The sequence below is a fragment of the Nycticebus coucang genome, chromosome 22, assembly GCF_027406575.1.
Source record: "Nycticebus coucang isolate mNycCou1 chromosome 22, mNycCou1.pri, whole genome shotgun sequence".
In the NCBI taxonomy this organism is placed as follows: domain Eukaryota; kingdom Metazoa; phylum Chordata; class Mammalia; order Primates; family Lorisidae; genus Nycticebus; species Nycticebus coucang.
Window position 1 is genome coordinate 51648946 of NC_069801.1, and position 18567 is coordinate 51667512.

Sequence of the window (18567 nt, forward strand, 5' to 3'; positions counted from 1 at the left end):
GGCTTCCGTGATTCTCCTGTCGTAGCCTCCCGAACAGCTGGCACTACAGGCGCCCGCCACAACGCCCAGCTATTTTTTGGTCGCAGTTCAGCCGGGGCCGGGTTTGAACCTGCCACCCTCGGTATATGGGGCTGGCGCCCTGCTCACTGAGCCACAGGCGCCACCCGCCTGGCTATTTTTTTTTTTTCTTGTTTAGCAGGCCTGAGCCGGGTTTGAACCTACCAGCCCTGGAGCATGTGGCTGGCGCCCTAACCACTGAGCTATGAGTGCTCAGCTAACCCTGACTTCACGAGCTCAAAGCCTTGTGGAGAGGCTGCTTCTCAAAGCTGTGAGCAGGGAGCCCTGCAGTAAGAAGTGTGAGGAGGGAAGAGCAGGGGGCTGGGGACGGTATTGCAAGGGGGAGGGGAGGAAATCCAGTCTTGAGGTGGGTTCAGGGAGGGCTTCTTGGAAGGGGGAGGGGGGGCTTTGGCCTGGGCCTTAAAGAATAAGAAGGATCTTCCCAAACTAAAAAGCAGGGGTAGAAAGACATTCTGCTCAAGTCAAGTAACTGCTGCTCATTGTGAGAACAAAGGCTAATAGATAGTCCTGGCTAGAGCACAGAACACACCAGGTGTCATGGACAAACAGCTAGAGAAGCATCGGGAGCCAGATGTGGCAGCACCTGCTAGAACAGCCTGTGAGTTCATCTTCATCTTCCAGGACGCTGAAACTTTACCTGTGAAAAAATGATACGCTCTTCTGCCCTCTACAATGCATACAAACTCCTCCAGGGCAAAATCCCTGGACATTTTGCCTTCCACTGTACAATGTGTATTTGTCAAAAATCTGGAAACAAGCATAAACAGCTCTCCAGGAAGAGGACCGCCTCTTCTACTTAGTGGCCCTGGGTGGATACTGCAGGACACTGCCCAGTGTGAGGAGCAGGCCTGTGGGCAATGAGAGGGTTTTATACCAGAGGAGGTCACTGTCAACTGTGTTTCTTTACCTGAGATGTGAGCTCATATCAGAGGAGGAGGATGGGGAGAGGCCAGAAGGGGGTCTCCTACCATAGCCAAGACTGGGGCGGCCTAGATCTCAGAGATGCCTTCCCGGAGACAGCGCACTCCTATACTCTTACCCTAGCCCAGCTAGTACAGACTGGACCAGAGCAGGGGAGGCTGGCCTTATAGTCAGAGAGGGGTTGACTTGGAATCTGCCCAGGCACTCCCCAGCTGCGTGGCCTTGGCAAGTTACTTACTTGTCTCATCATCAGTGAGAGAGAAATCAATGATAGCGCCATACAAGGGAGTCATGAAGGTTGCTGAGAGATGTCTTTGAAGGCAGCCACCCATTCCCAAACTCACTTTCTTTCTCCCCAGGGCTTCACTCATCCATCCCAAGGAGAGAACCATCACTCTTTCCCGCTGGGTTTGAGGGACTCCCATGCTCACTGCCCTGTGGTCCATTAATCCTCTTCTGTCCTCTGGGCCCTTTCTCCTTGGACCCAAATAACACCACTTGTTCATTTGTCCAGTGCCTAAGGAGACATGATTGGAAACCAGATGGGAGCTGGGGAGGTTGGACCCTGATTTTAATTTTAAAATTTTTTTTTTTTTTTTTTTGAAACAGAGCCTCACTGTGTCGCCCTGGGTAGAGTGCCATGGCGTCACAACTCACAGCAACCTCAAACTCATGGGCTTAAGTGATTCTCTCGCCTCAGTCTCCCAAGTAGCTGGGACTACAGGTACCCACCACAATGCCTGGCTATTTTTTGTTGTAATTGTCATTGTTGTTAGCTGGCCCGGGCCAGGCTCTAACCCACCATCCTTGGTGCATGTGGTCAGCGCTGCAACCACTGAGCTATGGGCGCCAAGCTGGGACCCTGTTTTTATCACGATTCCTCAGAATTAAAGAATGTGGCCACTGGCTCGGCCCCTATAGCTCAGCAGCTAGGGCGCCAGACACATACACCGGAGCTGGTGGGCTTGAATCTAGCCTGGATCTGCCAAACAACAAGGACAACTACGACCAAAAAATAGCCAGACGTTGTGGCAGGCACCTGCAGTCCCAGCTACTTGGGAGGTTGAGGCAAGAGAACCACTCAAGCCCAAGAGTTGGAGGTTGCTGTGAGCTGTGACATCACATCACTCTACCCAGCCAGGGCAATAGCTTGAGACTCTGTCTCAGAAAAAAAAAAAAAAGGAATGTGGCCACCAATATCATCATCATCATCATCTTCTGTGGAGCCCTTGCTATGTGCAGGGACAGTATTAAATGCTTTACACACCTGTGTGATTAAATCCTTACAACATCCCAACGAGATAGAAATATGACAGTTGTTCTCATCATGTGGATGAGGCCCCCTGGCTTGGAAAGTTTGCTTAGCTTGCCTGTGGTCAACACATCTAGGAGAAGGGAAGAAAGGAGTCCCACCTGGGGCTGTCAGATGCGCAGCCTGATGCCTGCACTCACAGCTTCCAAAGCAACGTGTCCACAGCCAGCACGTCAGGACGCATAACCAAGATGTGTGAACAGTCACCCCAAACAGACCCTCTGTCTAGAGGCCTGCTCTGCAGCTCAATGGCACCTACTTCAGGAGCCCTTCCTTGAAGCCCCCCTGGCAGACTCACCCTCTCTTCGCATCCCTTAGGATTTCATTTGAGTCTCTCATGTGACCTACTCACTCTCTGGAGTGTATGGACATGTGATGGCACAAACAGACCCCAGTACAAATCCATACTTTTTTACCCACTTGCCACATACTCTTGGGTAAGATACTCAAACTCCCCATGCTTCAGATGGCTTATCCCTAAAATTGTAGTGACATCTCTGTCATGGAATTGTGATGAAAATGAAATGAGTTGGGCTGGGCACAGTGGCTCACACCTGTAATCCTAGTACTCGGGGGCTGAAGTGGGTCGATCACTTGAGCTCAGGACTTCAGAGACCAGCTTGAGCAAGAAAAAAAAAAATGTGTTAGACTAGGTAAAGGGAGTAGCACAGCCCCTGGCATGTAGTCAGGGTTCAGTACTATTTTTATTTTTTTTGAGACAGAGTCCCACTCTGTCACCCTGGGTAGAGTACCATGCCGTCATAGTTCACAGCAACATCAAACTCTTGGGCTTGAGCAGTCCTCTTGCCTCAGCCTCCCAAGAAGCTGTGACTATAGGTATCCACCACAATAGCCAATTAGATTTTCTATTTTTTCCATAGAGACAGGGTCTCACTCTTGCTTAGGAAGGTCTTGAACTCTTGAGCTCAAGAAATCCATCCATCTCAGCCTCCAAGAGTACTAGGTTTATAGGTATGAACCACCATGCCTGGCGTGCGGTCATTATTATTATTATTAGTAGTAGTAGTAATTTTTTTTTTAGAGACAGAGTCTCACTTTGTTGCCCTCGTAGAGTGCTATGGCATCACAGCTCACAGCAACCTCCAGCTCTTGGGCTTAGGTGATTCTCTTGCCTCAGCCTCCCAAGTAGCTAGGACTACAGGTGCCCACCACAAAGCCCAGCTATTTTTTTGTTGCAGTTTGGAGAAGGCCAGGTTTGAACCCACCACCCTCAGTATATGGGGCCAGCAGCCTACTCACTGAGCCACAGGCACCACCCTATTATTATTGTAATAGGCCAACAGCCCCCCAAAAGACCCGAGTCTGTCTCAACCTGTCTCAGCCATGGTCCCCAGCGTGCCCCCCCACCCACCTTGGGTTAACTCCGCAAACAGGTTTCAGAATAGAACAAAGAAGTTCCCTGAGTTCCCAAAACTCCCAGCCACAGGTAAAACAATGGTGAAAGCTTACTCAAGCTTAGTTTTTCCTGGTGCCAACTGCCACACTGTAGCCCCCTGAGCCAACTCTGTAACCCCACCCCTGAACTAACCGGCCACATTCTGCTTCTGTGCTCACCAGCCTGCTTGCCAACACAGCACAAAAATGGTATAAAGATCAGCCTGCTTCTCATTTCAGGTCCTTTTGCCGTTTGGGGCAGCGACCCGCCTGCACAGGTGTAATAAATCACCGTCTGATTTATACCTAAAGTGGGGTCCGAGTCATTCTTCAGGTGGCAATGAGTACAACCATTATTATTATAATAGTGAGAAGGAAATTCTCATAACCCTGAGATGAGTGCTGCCAGTTTAGAAAATCAGGTCAGAAGCCAGGGATCCCCTCTGCAGATTCCTGGAGTGCCTCAAGGCCAAAGTTCCTGGAAACACCTATCTATAATCCTGATCCTAAGGATATGCCCACAGTCCTGACCTACACTATAGAAGAGCCTGAGGTGGTACTCCAGGCTCACTCCCCATTTCAGCTGTACTAATAAGGTTTTTATAAAAGCTGCGTGGAATGGCTTGGTGTCTGTAGCGCAGTGGTTATGGCGCCAGCCATGTACACCAAGGGTGGCGGGTTCAAACCCGGCCCAGGCCAGCTAAACAGCAATGACAACTGCAACAAAAAATAGCTGGGTGTTGTGGCAGGCACCTATAGCCCCAGCTACTTGGGAGGCTGAGGCAAGAGAATTGCTTAAGCCCAAGAGTTTGAGGTTGCTGTGAGCTGTGACGCCACGGCACTCTACCAAGGGTGATGTGGGGAGACTCTGTTCTCAAAAAAAAATTAATAAAAATAAATAAATAAAAGCTGGTTGGAAGCTGGGCTGACACCAGCTTTTATCCGTCTCCATTCTGCTTTTTCCCCTCGGTTAAAGTCTTTCCTTTTCCCTGGACTGGCCTCCTCTTCTTTCTTGTGGTCCTTCACCTGGTTCTATGCCAGAACCTCTCAATTATTAACATTAATGGCATTACCCTGGCTGCCATATGTCATATAGCATGCTCAAAAAGATACTCTCTTTATCCCCACTGGCTCCCAGAGGGGAGGACCCATGTCCTGTTTGCCTCTGGTCCTTTTAGATGTGTTTTGGACACAGTGACTATCAACACATACAGAGCATGCCAAAAAATGTAAACACGTTTTACAAAAGGAAAAAGCTGTATTCAAATGGTAATGCTCTACGCTCGCACCTGTAACTCAGCGGCTAGGGCACCAGCCACATATACTGGAGCTGGTGGGTTCGAATCCACCCCAGGCCTGCCAAACAACAAGGACAACTACAACCAAAAAATAGCTGGGCATTGTGGTGGGTGTCTGTAGTCCCAGCTTCTTGGGAAGCTGAGGCAAGAGAATCGCTTGAGCCCCAGAGTTGGAAGTTGCTGTGACCTGTGATGCCACGGCACTCTATGGAGGGCGATAGAGTGAGACTGTGTCTCCAAAAAAAAAAAAATTGTGGGCGGCACCTGTGGCTCAATCGGATCGGTAAGGCGCCGGCCCCATATACTGAGGGTGGTGGGTTCAAACCCGGCCCCGGCTGAACTGCAACCAAAAAATAGCCAGGCGTTGTGGCGGGCGCCTGTAGTTCCAGCTACTCGGGAGGCTGAGGCAAGAGAATCGCTTAAGCCCAGGAGTTGGAGGTTGCTGTGAGCTGTGATGCCATGGCCCTTTACTGAGGGCCATAAAGTGAGACTCTGTCTCTACAAAAAAAAAAAAAAAAAAAAAATTATAATGCTCTACATATACCAATAATTAAAGATGAATACAGGTCATGTTTGTCTTCTGCAATTACAGGAGGTGCTCAAAGTGGTTACCATCAATGTCCAGACACTTCTGATTATAGCAGACTACTGCCTGAGCATCGGTAACCAAAGTGTCCACTCGTATCACGGTGTGTGTCATTTCGGTTTCTTCCCCAAGTACTGCCAGGGTAGCCGTTTTCTGTGGTACACCACATCCTTTTAAGGTACTCCATAGGTAGAAGTCAAGGGGTGTTAAATCAGGAGAAGGTGAGGGGACTCAATCACACCTCTTCATCCTGTCCGTTGTCCCAGCAAATTCTCATTGAAGTCAGCTCTCATATCTTGGTGCATGTAATAGTCTTGGGATGAAAACTTTCCAGTTTGCTGTTTTAAGAATGCATCATATGGGCTCAGCACCTGTAGCTCAAGAGGCTGAGGCACCAGTCACATACACCTGAGCTGGTGGGTTTAAATCCAACCTGGGCCCGCTAAACAACAATGAGAACTACAACCAAAAAATAGCTGGGCGTTGTGGCGGGCACCTGTAGTCCCAGCTACTTGGGAGGCGGAAGCAAGAGAATTGCTTAAGCCCAAGAGTTTGGGGTTGCTGTGAGCTGTCACCAAGGGTGACATAGTGAAATTCTGTCTCAAAAAAATAATAATAAAAATATTAAGAATGCATCATATGGCTCGGTGCCTGTAGCTCAGCGGTTAGGGCACCAGCCACATGCACTGGAGCTGGCGGGTTTGAATCCAGCCTGAGCCTGCCAAACGACAATGACAACTGCAATGAAAACCCGCGTTGGAAGTTCTGTAGCGTGCTCATATCTCATCATCATTGTATTTTCGCAATGCCCTCAAATTTCAAATACTACTTCCAAACGGTCTTGTGCTCCTTGAAAGACAGCCATGCTGCCATCATTTTCCTAGACTCTCCTGCCTGTGTATGGTGATGCTGAGCATTCATTTGATTAATGCCATCATCTGTTGAACATCATACTACACATTGCTACAGTGATTCAATTCAACTTTGAAAAGTAATACATAGATAACATCTCTTAAATTGTGTGTATATATATTTTTGGCACCCCTAGTATTTGCTGAAGTAACGTATTTCTAAGTAATTCCATTAATTTATAAGAATGCCCTGCTTAAAATGCAACAAACCCAAAACAGGAATAGTTACTCTGTCAACCAATGACTTCTTTTCAAGTGTTTCATTGGATTGGCTCTGTGGGGGCACAGCCAAAAGTCTGAGGCTGTGTGGGTGCCCAGAGCAAAGGCAAAGGCTCGGTGCCTGTCGCTCAGCGGCTAGGGTGCCAGCCACATACACCAGAGCTGGGGGGTTCGAATCCAATCTGCGCCTGCCAAGCAACAATGACAACTACAACCGAAAAATAGCCAGGCGTTGTGGCAGGAGCTTGTAGTCCCAGCTACCTGGGAGGCTGAGGCAAGGGTTGGAGGTTGCTGTGAGCTGTGACATCACAGCACTCTACTGAGGGCGACATAATGAGACTCTGTCTCAAAAAAAAAAAAAAAAAAAAAACACCACAAAAGCAAAAATCAAATGTGTGTGTTCTGGCTGTGATTCCACAGTTTATGGGGTCTGTCACCTCGGAAGGGATGGCAGGAGTTTCTTTCAACAAACCTCCTTTTCTCTGTGGGGCTTGGTTTGGGTTAGGCGTGGGTGGGGCTGACGAATGAAATGTTAAACCAGGTGGCATTTGTGCCTTCCAAAGCTAGGGGCTTACAGAGGGGTCCAGAGTCCAGATCCAGACACACCAGGGTTTCCTTCCAGCTTCAACATTGACTGGAAAGTGACTAGACCTTTCTGGGCTTTGGCTACTTCACAATCGAGGGCAGATCAGTAACCTCCTTGTTATGTTGTGACGATCAAGCAAACACCATAACAAAACTTTGCAAACTGAGAGTACTCTAAAAGTATTTGTGATAGAAGTATATTCAGATGTTCTTTTGTAAGATTGTATAATGAGATAATGACTTTTAAGGAATGAAATAAGCCTGGATGTGTAAAGCCCTTGCAGGTCACCTGCGACATGGTGCCCAGGATAGTTGTAAGTATTGTTAGTAACTCCAGCACGACCCTTACGTCTGTTGCTCCTTTACCCGGCAGCTCCCCCCTTCACCCCGGCTCACTCCTTCATCTCCTTCAGGTCTTAACTAGAATGTCACTGTTGAAACCGACACACTTCCTGACACTCACTTTTGGTTTTCTGGACAAGGGCTCACTCTGTACCCCAGGCTGGAGTGAGGTGGTTCAAATATAGCTAACCCCACAACCTCCAAATCCTGGGCTCAACCAATTCTTCCACCTCAGCCTTCTAAGTAGCTAGGACTATGGCACATGTCACTACACCAGGCTAATTTTATTTTATATATATATATATATTTGTTTTTTTTTGTAGAGACAGAGTCTCACTTAAATGGCCCTCGGTAGAGTGCCGTGGCCTCACACGGCTCACAGCAACCTCCAACTCCTGGGCTTCCGTGATTCTCCTGCCTCAGCCTCCCGAGTAGCTGGGACTACAGGCGCCTGCCACAACGCCCGGCTATTTTTTGGTTGCAGTTGCCGGGGCTGGGTTTGAACCTGTCACCCTCGGCATATGGGACCGGCGCCTTACTGACTGAGCCACAGGCACCGCCCTATTTTATATTTTTTAGAGATGGGCCTCACTATGTTGCCCAGGCTGGTTTTGAACTCCTGGGCTTAAGTGATCATCACGCCCCGGCCTCCCAATGAACTGGGATTATAGGAGTGAGCCGCCACACTCAGCCTAATGCCCTGTTTTTCACTGCAATTCGCCCTGCCTCCAGCACTCCAGACACTTCCTCTTTCTCTTGCTTCATTTTTCTCCATAGCATTTATTGCAACTAGTAAATGTCTGTCTTATTTCTTGGTTTATTCCATTCCCTACCTGACCCCCCAGCCATAGTAGAAGGTAAGCTCCAGGAGGGTAGAGATCTTTGTTGTTTTTTTTTTGTTGTTGTTTTTGAGACAGAGTCTCACTATGTCACCCTTGGTAGGGTGCTGTGGCATCACAGCTCACAACAACCTCAAACTCTTGGGCTTAAGCAATTCTCTTGCCTCAACCTCCCAAGTATCTGGAAATACAGGTGCCCGCCACAATGCCCAGCTACTTTTTGGTGGTAGATGTCATTGTTGTTTGGCGGGCCAGGGCTGGGTTTGAACCTGCCCACTCCCGTGTATGTGGCTGGTGCCCTACCTGCTGAGCTAAGGCGCTGAGCCTCTTTGTTTTGTTAACCGTGGCATCTCAGTGTCTAGACCAGGGTCACCAAACTTCTTTTTTTTTTGAGACAGAGTCTCACTTTGTCATCCTTGGTAGAGTGCCATGGTGTCATAGCTCACAGCAACCTCAAACTCTTGGGCTCAAGTGATTCTTTTGCCCCTGCCTCCCAAATAGTTGGGACTACAGGCACCCGCCACAATGCCTGGCTATTTTTAGAGATGGGGGTCTTACACTTGCTCAAGCTGCTCTAAAACCCCTGAGCTCAAGAAATCCACCTGCCTCAGCCTCCCAGAGTGCTAGGATTACAGGTGTGAGCCACCGCACCTGGCCCAAACTTTCTCTGTAAAGGGCCAGACAGTAAATATTTTAGGCTTTGCAGGCCGTATAGTCTGTCTCAACCCTGTCATGATAGCATGAAATCAGCCACAGAAATATGTAAACAGATAAGCATGGCTGTGTTCCGATAAAACTTTATTGAAAAAAAATAGGCAGCAGCTAGAATTTGGTCTGTGGGCCATAGTTTGCCAACCCCTGGCCTAGACCATTGCTTGGCACATTGTAACACTCAATAAATATTTACTGAATGAACTGTGAATAAAAGAAAGAATGAGCTCAAGACACCTGATATAGTGCCTGGTACAAAGCTGTAGTCAATACATACATATTCCTTCCTATTATACACTTTATTACAAGGTAGGCTATGATGTATAGTATTAGAGGCACAAGGAAGGTGCTGGGTGAGTATTGAGGTGGTGGACTCCTCCTCCTGGGATGGAGGAGGACTTCAGGGAGTCTGTATTAGGGTTCTCCAGAGGAACAGAACCAATAGATGTATATATGTGTGTATATACGTAGAGATTTATTTTAAACAATTGGATCATATTTTTGTGACCAGGAGCTCCACAAAGACCACACTGCCAAACAAGTCAAATTTATAGCAGAGTCCTTTTATTGAAGAGCCGGCCAGTGACTGCCTCAGCGTACCAACATGGGGTTTATGAGAACAGTCCCAAGTGCTTAAGGAGTCAAGTTTTTTTTTTTTTTTTTTTTTTTTTTTTTTGTTTGTAGAGACAGAGTCTCACATACCGCCCTCAGGTAGAGTGCCGTGGCATCACACAGCTCACAGCAACCTCTAACTTGAGCTTACGCGATTCTCTTGCCTCAGCCTCCCGAGCAGCTGGGACTACAGGCGCCTGCCACAACGCCCGGCTATTTTTTTGTTGCAATTTGGCCGGGGCTGGGTTTGAACCCGCCACCCTCGGCATATGGGGCCGGCACTCCACTCACTGAGCCACAGGCGCCGCCCAAGTTTGTTTTTTTTTTATTGTTGGGGATTCATTGAGGGTACAACAGGTTACACTGATTGCATTTGCTAGGTAAAGTCCCTCTTACAATTGTGTCTTGCCCCCAAAAGGGGAGTTAAGTTTTTTTTTTTTTTTAGAGACAGAGTCTTACTTTGTCACCCTCGATAGAGTACTGTGGCATCACAGCTCACAGCAACCTCCAGCTGTTGGGCATCACAGCTCATAGCAATCTCCAGCTCTTGGGCTTAGATGATTCTCTTGCCTCAGCCTCCCAAGTAGCTGGGACTATAGGTATCTGCCACAACGCCGGCTATTTTTTGTTGCAGTTTGGCTGGGGCTGGGTTTGAACCCACCACCCTTGGTATATGGGGCTGGTGCCCTACTCACTGAGCCACAGGCACCGCCCCGGGAGTCAAGTCTTTAAAGCTTGATCTGAATCCTGGTTGGCATGCAGGCTGTCCAAGTGCATTCAGGTGGGGATAGAAGCAAGCATTGTACAGAAGCAGAATTTTGCTGTTAGTTAGCCATACGTCATGCATCTTTGTTTTAATATTTTTCCACACATCTTAGTTTCAGTGCTTTCCCTCCATATATCTTTGTCTCAGTATTCTTTTTACCTGGCATTGTTTAAAGTCTGGGAATAGTCAGTTCATTTCCCAGGCCCAGGAGTTAGTCAAGCAAGAAGTTTGTGAGTACTTTCCCATCTATCTTAGGGGTGAACCAGACTTACTCCATTTTGTTGAGGGCTTGTAGCCCTGGAATTTGTCAGGAGTTAACTGGTATTTTTCTAGACCTAACAATATGATTACACAGACTGGCAAATCCAAAATGTGCAGAGTAGGCCAGTAGGCTGGAGACCCAGGGAGGAGACAATATTGCAGTTCAAGTCTAAATTCCCTCCTACTTGACAGAAGTCAGTCTTTATTCTATTTGGGCCTTTACCTGATTGGATGAGGCCCACCCACATTAGGGTGGGAAATGTGTTTTACTTGAAGTGCATGGATTTGAATGTTAATTCTATCCAAAAATATCCTCATGGAAGCATCCAGAATAATGTTTGAACAAATATCTGGGTGCTGCTACAACAAAATACCTGAGACGTGGCAATTTCTAAAATCTTAAAATTTAACCTGGGCATGGTGGTTCATGCCTGTAATCCCAGCACTCTGGGAGGCAGAGGCAGGTGGAATGCTTGAGCTCAGGAGTTCGAGACCAGCCTGAGGAAGAGTGAGACCCCATTTTAAAAAAATAGCCAGGTGTTGTGCCGGGTGCCTATAGTCCCAGCTACTGGGGAGGCTGTGGCAAGAGGATTGCTTGAATCCAAGAGTTAGAGGGTACTGTGAGCTAGGATGCCATGGGACTCTCTATCTAGGGTGACAAAATGAGACTGTCTCCAAAAATAAATACATTAATTAAACAAAACAAAATAAAATAAAATAACATAAAACTTAGGCTGGTGACAGTCACTCATGCCTGTAATTCTAGCACTCTGAGAGATTGAGGCAGGTGTATTTCTTGAGCTTGGGAGTTCCAGACCAGCTTAAGAAAGAATGATACCCCATCTCTATTAAAAATAGAAAAGCCAACTGGGCATTGTAGCAGGTGCCTATAGCCCCGGCTACTTGGGAGGCTGAGGCAAGAGGATCTCTCTTTTTGTTTTGTTTTGTTTTTTGAGACAGAGTCTCACTATGTCACCCTTGGTAGAGTGCTGTGGCATCATAAGCTCACAGCAACCTCAAACTCTTGGGCTCAAGTGATTCTCTTGCCTCAGCCTCCCAAGTAGCTGGGACTACAGGCACCCGCCACAACACGTGGCTATCTTTTGGTTGCAGGTGTCATTGTTATTTAGCAGGCTCTGGCCGGGCTCAAACCCACCAGCTTCGGTGTATGTAGCCAGTGCCCTACTCACTGAGCTATGGGCGCTGAGCCAGGATCTCTGGAGCCCAAGAGTTTGAGGTTGCTGTGAGCTATGATGCCATTGCACTCTACCCAGGGTGACAGAGCGAGGCTCCATCTCATAGATAAATAAACAAATATTAAAAACAACAAAATTGGGCGGCGCCTGTGGCTCAGTGAGTAGGGCGCCAGCCCCATATGCCGAGGGTGGTGGGTTCAAACACAGCCCCGGCCAAACTGCAACAACAAAAAAATAGCTGGGCGTTGTGGTGGGCGCCTGTAGTCCCAGCTGCTTGGGAGACTGAGGCAAGAGAATCAAATAAGCCCAAGAGCTGGAGGTTGCTGTGAGCTGTGTGACGCCACGGCACTCTACCGAGGGTGACAAAGTAAGACTCTATCTCTAAAAAAAAAAAAACAAAACAAAACAAAACAAAATTCCCGAAATTTCTTTCTAACAGGCTGGGAAGTCCAACATCAAGTCACCAGCATTTTGTATCTGGTAAGGGCTGCTCTCTGCTTCCAAGACGGCACTTTCCTTCTGCAGCCTCCCATGGCGGAAGGGGACAAAGAGGGATGAATACTGTGTGCTCACATAGAAGAGATTGCAAGGCAGAAAGAGTTGGGCAGCTCTCTGATGCCTTTTTTATCAGGGCATTAATCCATTAATCACTTCCCCAAATGCCCCACCTCTTTTTTTTTTTTTTTTTGTAGAGACAGAGTCTCACTTTATGGCCCTCGGTAGAGTGCCGTGGCCTCACACAGCTCACAGCAACCTCCAACTCCTGGGCTGAAGCGATTCTCTTGCCTCAGCCTCCCAAGTAGCTGGGACTACAGGCGCCCGCCACAACGCCCGGCTATTTTTTGGTTGCAGTTTGACCGGGGCCGGGTTTGAACCCGCCACCCTCGGTATATGGGGCCGGCGCCCTACCGACTGAGCCACAGGCGCCGCCCAATGCCCCACCTCTTAACACTGTCGCCTTGGGGTTTAGATTTCCACCATGTGAATTTCAGAGGGACCCATACATTCAAACAGTAGCAGTGGTCTCCATGTGTTGACTCATGAAATTAACTATCGCCATGTGGAGTACAGCTGTTTCCCCTAGAAGACTTCCCCCAAGTCAAGGACTCAAGGGCAAGCAATGCATATGGTAGCTATCCCAGAAGCACTGGGAGTGGGAAAGTAAGGCAAGGAAGGGAGACAATGAATGCAGGGTGTGACAATGAGCAGGTTTCTGCCATGGGTAGCGGGGCCTCAAGCCCTCTGGAAACCCCTGGGAGACTGCGCACAACTGCTTCAGAATTGTCTCACTCCCGGGGCTTAAGAGGCTGGGCACTTATCCTCCAAAATCCATTCACTGCTGGGTGAAGGTGCTCTCAGGGCCATTGCCTACCCAGGTGTCCAGCCTGCCACATGGCCGGGGCTGAGAGAGAGCCTCAGCTTGAGAGTGTCTGATGTTTGCGGTAGGATGAAGGGCATGTCTGTGTGGGTGAAGGCAGAGGGGGTGCAGGTGCACACTTCAGTGATAGCGAGCCGGCCTTGCAGGATAAACCTCCGTCCTGTTTAAGACATCACTTATCAGGTCTTTGATGCTCACAGCTAAGCCTAATTCTAACTGGGACAAGGACCAATAGCTATACCAGTAACAAGCATTTTCATTTTTCTTTCTCTTGCCCAGTGTGGGTCACTGGTCGGGGCAGGCATTGTGATTGGCCCCACCACTACCTCATAGTGAGGGGAGGCACAATTGTTAGCCCACCAAGAAGGGGCTGCCATGCCCAGCAGGGAGGGTGGCTGGGCAGATGAAACAATAGCTCTCCACCACAGTAGAAGTTCTTCTGTTTGTTTTATTTTGTGGGTGACAAATAAAATTCACAGAGGAACTGCAATGTAATGAAACAATTTACATGCCAAAAATAGGACAAGTCTCCCTACACAGTTATTGACTGGTTTGGAAACATAAACATGAAAAATCCATCCAAATTTTATGTGTTCAGTTTGTAGAGCAACATATGTGATAGAAGGGAAAGTAATCTGGGCAGCATCCATGGCTCAGTGAGTAGGGCACCAGTCCCATATACTGAAGGTGGTGGGTTCAAACCCAGCCCTGGCCAAACTGCAACAAAAAAAAAGATAGCTGGGCGTTGTGGTGGGCACCTGTAGTCCCAGCTACTCAGGAGGCTCAGGCAAGAGAATCATCTTAGCCCTAGAGCTGGAGGTTGCTGTGAGCTGTGATGCCACTGCACTCTACTGAGGGTGACAAAGTGAGACTCTATCTCTAAAAAAAAAAAAAGGGAAAGTAATCTAAACCCCAAATAGTTAACAAGCCATTCAATAGTACTCTTTAGCCTGCCCGCCATTCACTACCGTGTGAAGTGACCTGAGAAAAATTACTTAATCTCTTTTTTTTGAGACAAAGTCCCACTATGTCACCCTCTGTAGAGTACTATAGCATCACAGCTCACAGTAACCTCCAACTCTTGGACTTAAGTGATTCTCTTGCCTCAGACTCCCAAGTAGCTGGGACTACAGGCGCCCGCCACACACCTGGCTATTTTTTTTTTTTACACACCCGGCTATTTTTTTGCTGCAGTTTGGCTAGGGTCAGGTTCGAACCCGCTACCCTCAGTATATGGGGCCAGTGCCCTACCCACTGAGCCACAGGTGCTGCCCCATACCTGGCTATTTTTTGTTGTAGTTGTCATTGTTGTTTGGCAGGCCCAGGCTGAGTTTAAACCCGCCAGCTCTGGTGTATGTGGCCGGCTCCCTAGCTGCTGAGTTACAGGCACCAAAACAGTTACTTAATCTCTTTGTGACTCAGTTTCCTCATCTGTAAAATGGGAATGATACTGATGCCTAGCTCAACTTGTGAGGATTTCATGGGGTAAGGTCTGTGAAACCCATGTACAGCTACTGGCCATGGCAATTCTCAGTAAATAGCTTTGATGATGGTGATGACATTGATTTTCTTTTCCTTTTTTTGATATAGAGTTTCATTTTGTCACCCTCAGTAGAGTGCTATGGCATCATAGCTCACAGCAACCTCAAACTCTTGGGCTCAAGAGATTCTCTTGCCTCAGCCTCTGGAGTAGCTAGGACTACAGGAGCGCACCACAATGCCTGTTTTTTTTTTTGAGACAGAGCCTCAAGCTGTCGCCCTGGGTAGAGTAATGTAGCATCACAGCTCACAGCAACCTCCAACTCCTGGGCTTAAGAGATTCTCCTGCCTCCGCCTCACAAGTAGCTGAGACTACAGGTGCCCTCCACAACGCCCAGCTATTTTTTGGTTGCAGCCGTCATTGCTGTTTGGCGGACCTGGGCTGGATTCAAACCCACCAGCTCAGGTGTATGGCTGGTGCCTTAACTGCTTGAGCCACAGGCGCTGAGCCTTTTTTTTTTTTTTTTTCAGACAGAGTCTTACTTTGTCACCCTTGGTAGAGTGCTGTGGTGTCACAACTCACAGCAACCTCCAGCTCTTGGGCTTAGGCGATTCTCTTGCCTCAGCCTCCCAAGTAGCAGGGACTACAGGTGCCCGCCATGACGCCTGGCTATTTTTTTGTTGCAGTTTGGCTGGGGCTGGGTTTGAACCTACCACCCTCAGTATATGGGGCCAGCACCCACACCTGGCTATTTTTAGAGATGAGATCTTTCTCTGGCTCAGGCTGGTCTTGAATCTGTGAGCTCAGGCAATCCACCCATCCTAGCCTCCCAGAGTGCTAAGATTACAGGCTTGAGCCACAGCGCCTGCAGGATGACATTGATTTTCTAGGACCTCCCGGAGGGAGACTTCCCTGTTCAGTCAAATTGTCCTTCTATGGCCACCTGGAAGCCAACTGGAGTTTCTCCAGCTCCATGGGAGTCTATTCACCTCCCTCTTACCAAGAACATCCTTTTCCTCTTCTGTTCATCTAAAAACTAGGGAGGTTGGCTCAGTGCCTGTAGCTCAAGTGGCTAAGGCACCAGCCACATGTACCAGAGCTGGTGGGTTCGAATCCAGTCTGTGCCTGCCAAACAACAATGACAACTACAACTACAACCAAAAAATAGCTGGGCGTTGTGGCGGGCACCTGTGGTCCCAGCTACTTGGGAGGCTGAGGCAAGAGACTCGCTTAAGCCAGGAGTTGGAGGTTGCCGTGGGCTGTGATGTCACAGTACCCTACCCAGGGCGACAGCTTGAGGCTCTGTCTCAAAAAAAAAAAAAGAAAAAAAACCCAAAAAAACACTAGGGTGGTTGTATTCCAACCAGACCTGGGAGGCAGGAAAGGTGCTTAAGGTAGGTGGATCAGGGTGAGCGAAAGCAAGGAAGTGGGAAGTGAGGGCAGGTGGACAGCCGGTGTGCAGCCTGGAGCTGGGGGAGGAGAAGGGAACCGCTGTGTCTCTAACCCTGTCAGCAAGCCCAGCCAGTGACTTCATCCGCAGGAGCTGGGGAGGCTGCGGAGTGTTTCTGGCTGGAAGCATGCCGGCAATGCCTAGGATCTGTTTCCATCTGCTCATCTTACTGCTGAGTTGTAAAGTGCTAAATGTCATTCTCCTCCCCTTCCTTAAACAAGGAAAAAAGTTAACAGCCTGAGAAAAGGAGATATTTCACTTCATTTGGCATCCAGCCACCATCATCCACACAGGGCGCTCCCTTGGGGTCTGATTAGGAATGGGAAGAAGCCCTGTTCTGTTCTGCGTTCAGCTGCTAGTACCCACACTGCTGGCTTCAGGCCGGGTGGCCATCTCAGAGCTCAGCCTGGACGCTGGCAGAGTAGCCACCCACCCTCTGATCAACTCAAACACTGTAGTATTAGTAGGTGCCCCAACCTAGAGAGAGAACACAGGCCACAGGGAAGTAACTTCTTCAAGGTCACTCTGCTTATCAGGGTCTGTTCTGTATGGCCCCAGAAGGTTAACCTGAATCAGGAAAGAAATTACAGAAAAGAAAATTACAGAAAAGATTTCAACTCAATAGAAGGACGAATTCAACAATTTCACACATTTTCATGAGCTTTAACGGCCTTGCTTGTGCTCACGCTCTCTATTTTTTATTTTTATGATTTTATTTTGTTAAGACAGAGTCTCACTTTGTTGCCCTCGGTAGAGTGCTATGGCGTCACAGCTCACAGCAACCTCTTGGGCTTAGGCGATTCTCTTGCCTCAGCCTCCCGAGTAGCTGGGACTATAGGCACCTGCCACAATGCCCAGCTATTTTTTGTTGCAGTTTGGCCGGGGCCAGGTTCAAACTCGCCACCCTTCGTATGTGGGGCCGGCGCCCTCCTCACTGAGCCACAGGCACCGCCTGTGCTCTTGCTCTGTAAATGGGAATTTCTGGCTGCCTGGTGATGGCTGCTAGACAGAGGAAGGAGTGGGCAGGCAGCATAAGGTGTGATTCATCTTCATCACTGATTATAGGGTTATTGAGGCCTTCACTCTGCAGTGCTCCCTGAGGAATCCCTGCTTCTGCAGCATGGCAGTTGTCCTCCCCACCACCTGGTAGACAGGGGTGTCCCACAAGGCTCAAAGCTGTAATTACAGATCACCCTCCCCAGCTGGAGCCAGACTCAGGGAACTGCTAGGCTTAGTCTTACAGTGGCTTATTGAAGAGGGGCAGCCAAAGGCCAGCTCTCAAGGCCCAGGGACAGTCATGCTGTCTTCTCCACTGGACTGTGTAAAGACCACTAACCCAGGATGAGTAGGGCTTGGGTAGAGGAACAGTAATAGTCAGCTCTGGTGGCTGAAACCTTTAATAGCTTTCTATAGATATTCTAGAGTCCCTACTGTGTGTGGTGCAGACTGTGAATTCCCTGAAGGCAAGCATAGGGTCTGTTTTGCTCACCACTATAGCCCCAGAACTTGGCTCTATGCTTGGCACTTGGCCAGTACTACTTGTTGAATGAATTCATGGAAAACCTATGATGATGCTCTGAAATTTGACAGATGTGAAATTGATAAACAGATATCCCTGAAAAGGCAGAGGGCGGTGGACCGTAAGTCTGGAAGTATGAGCTTGGCCTTGGACAAGTCCCTGCTCTTTGGGCCTCAATTTTCCAATTGCAGAATTGGGGAGCTGGTGTAAAGCTGGATAGAGGTAGAAAGACCATGTTTTCTGGCTGAGCTCTAGATCTCAAGGGTCCTTGGGCTGCAGACCACGTCCCAGCCTCAGTCCTATGGACACGTTTGGGACTGAGATGCCTTGTCACTGCTGTGAGTTTACTCAGTTTAACAACCAAAACAAAGCTTGTTTTGTATGCCAGGCTCAGAGCAGGGCCATGGGATTGAATCAGATGTAGTTCCTGCTATGAAGAACCCAGAGTCGAGCGGGGGCAGCAGAAATGCAGACATTCTAAGCGAGGAAATAAATGTAATACCCCGAAAGGGCTCCATGCATATGAGGGAGTGATTCAGGAGAGGTGGGAGGATCTGGCAAGACTTCCTTGAGGAGGCACCTTGAGCTCAGCACTTGGGCTAGAAATGACAGGAAAAGGCTAGCGGAGGACCAGGATGCCCAAAGCACAGAGGGAAGGCAGTTTGGAAGCAGATGTGGTGGTAAGGTTGGTGTTCACAGGGCTCCACG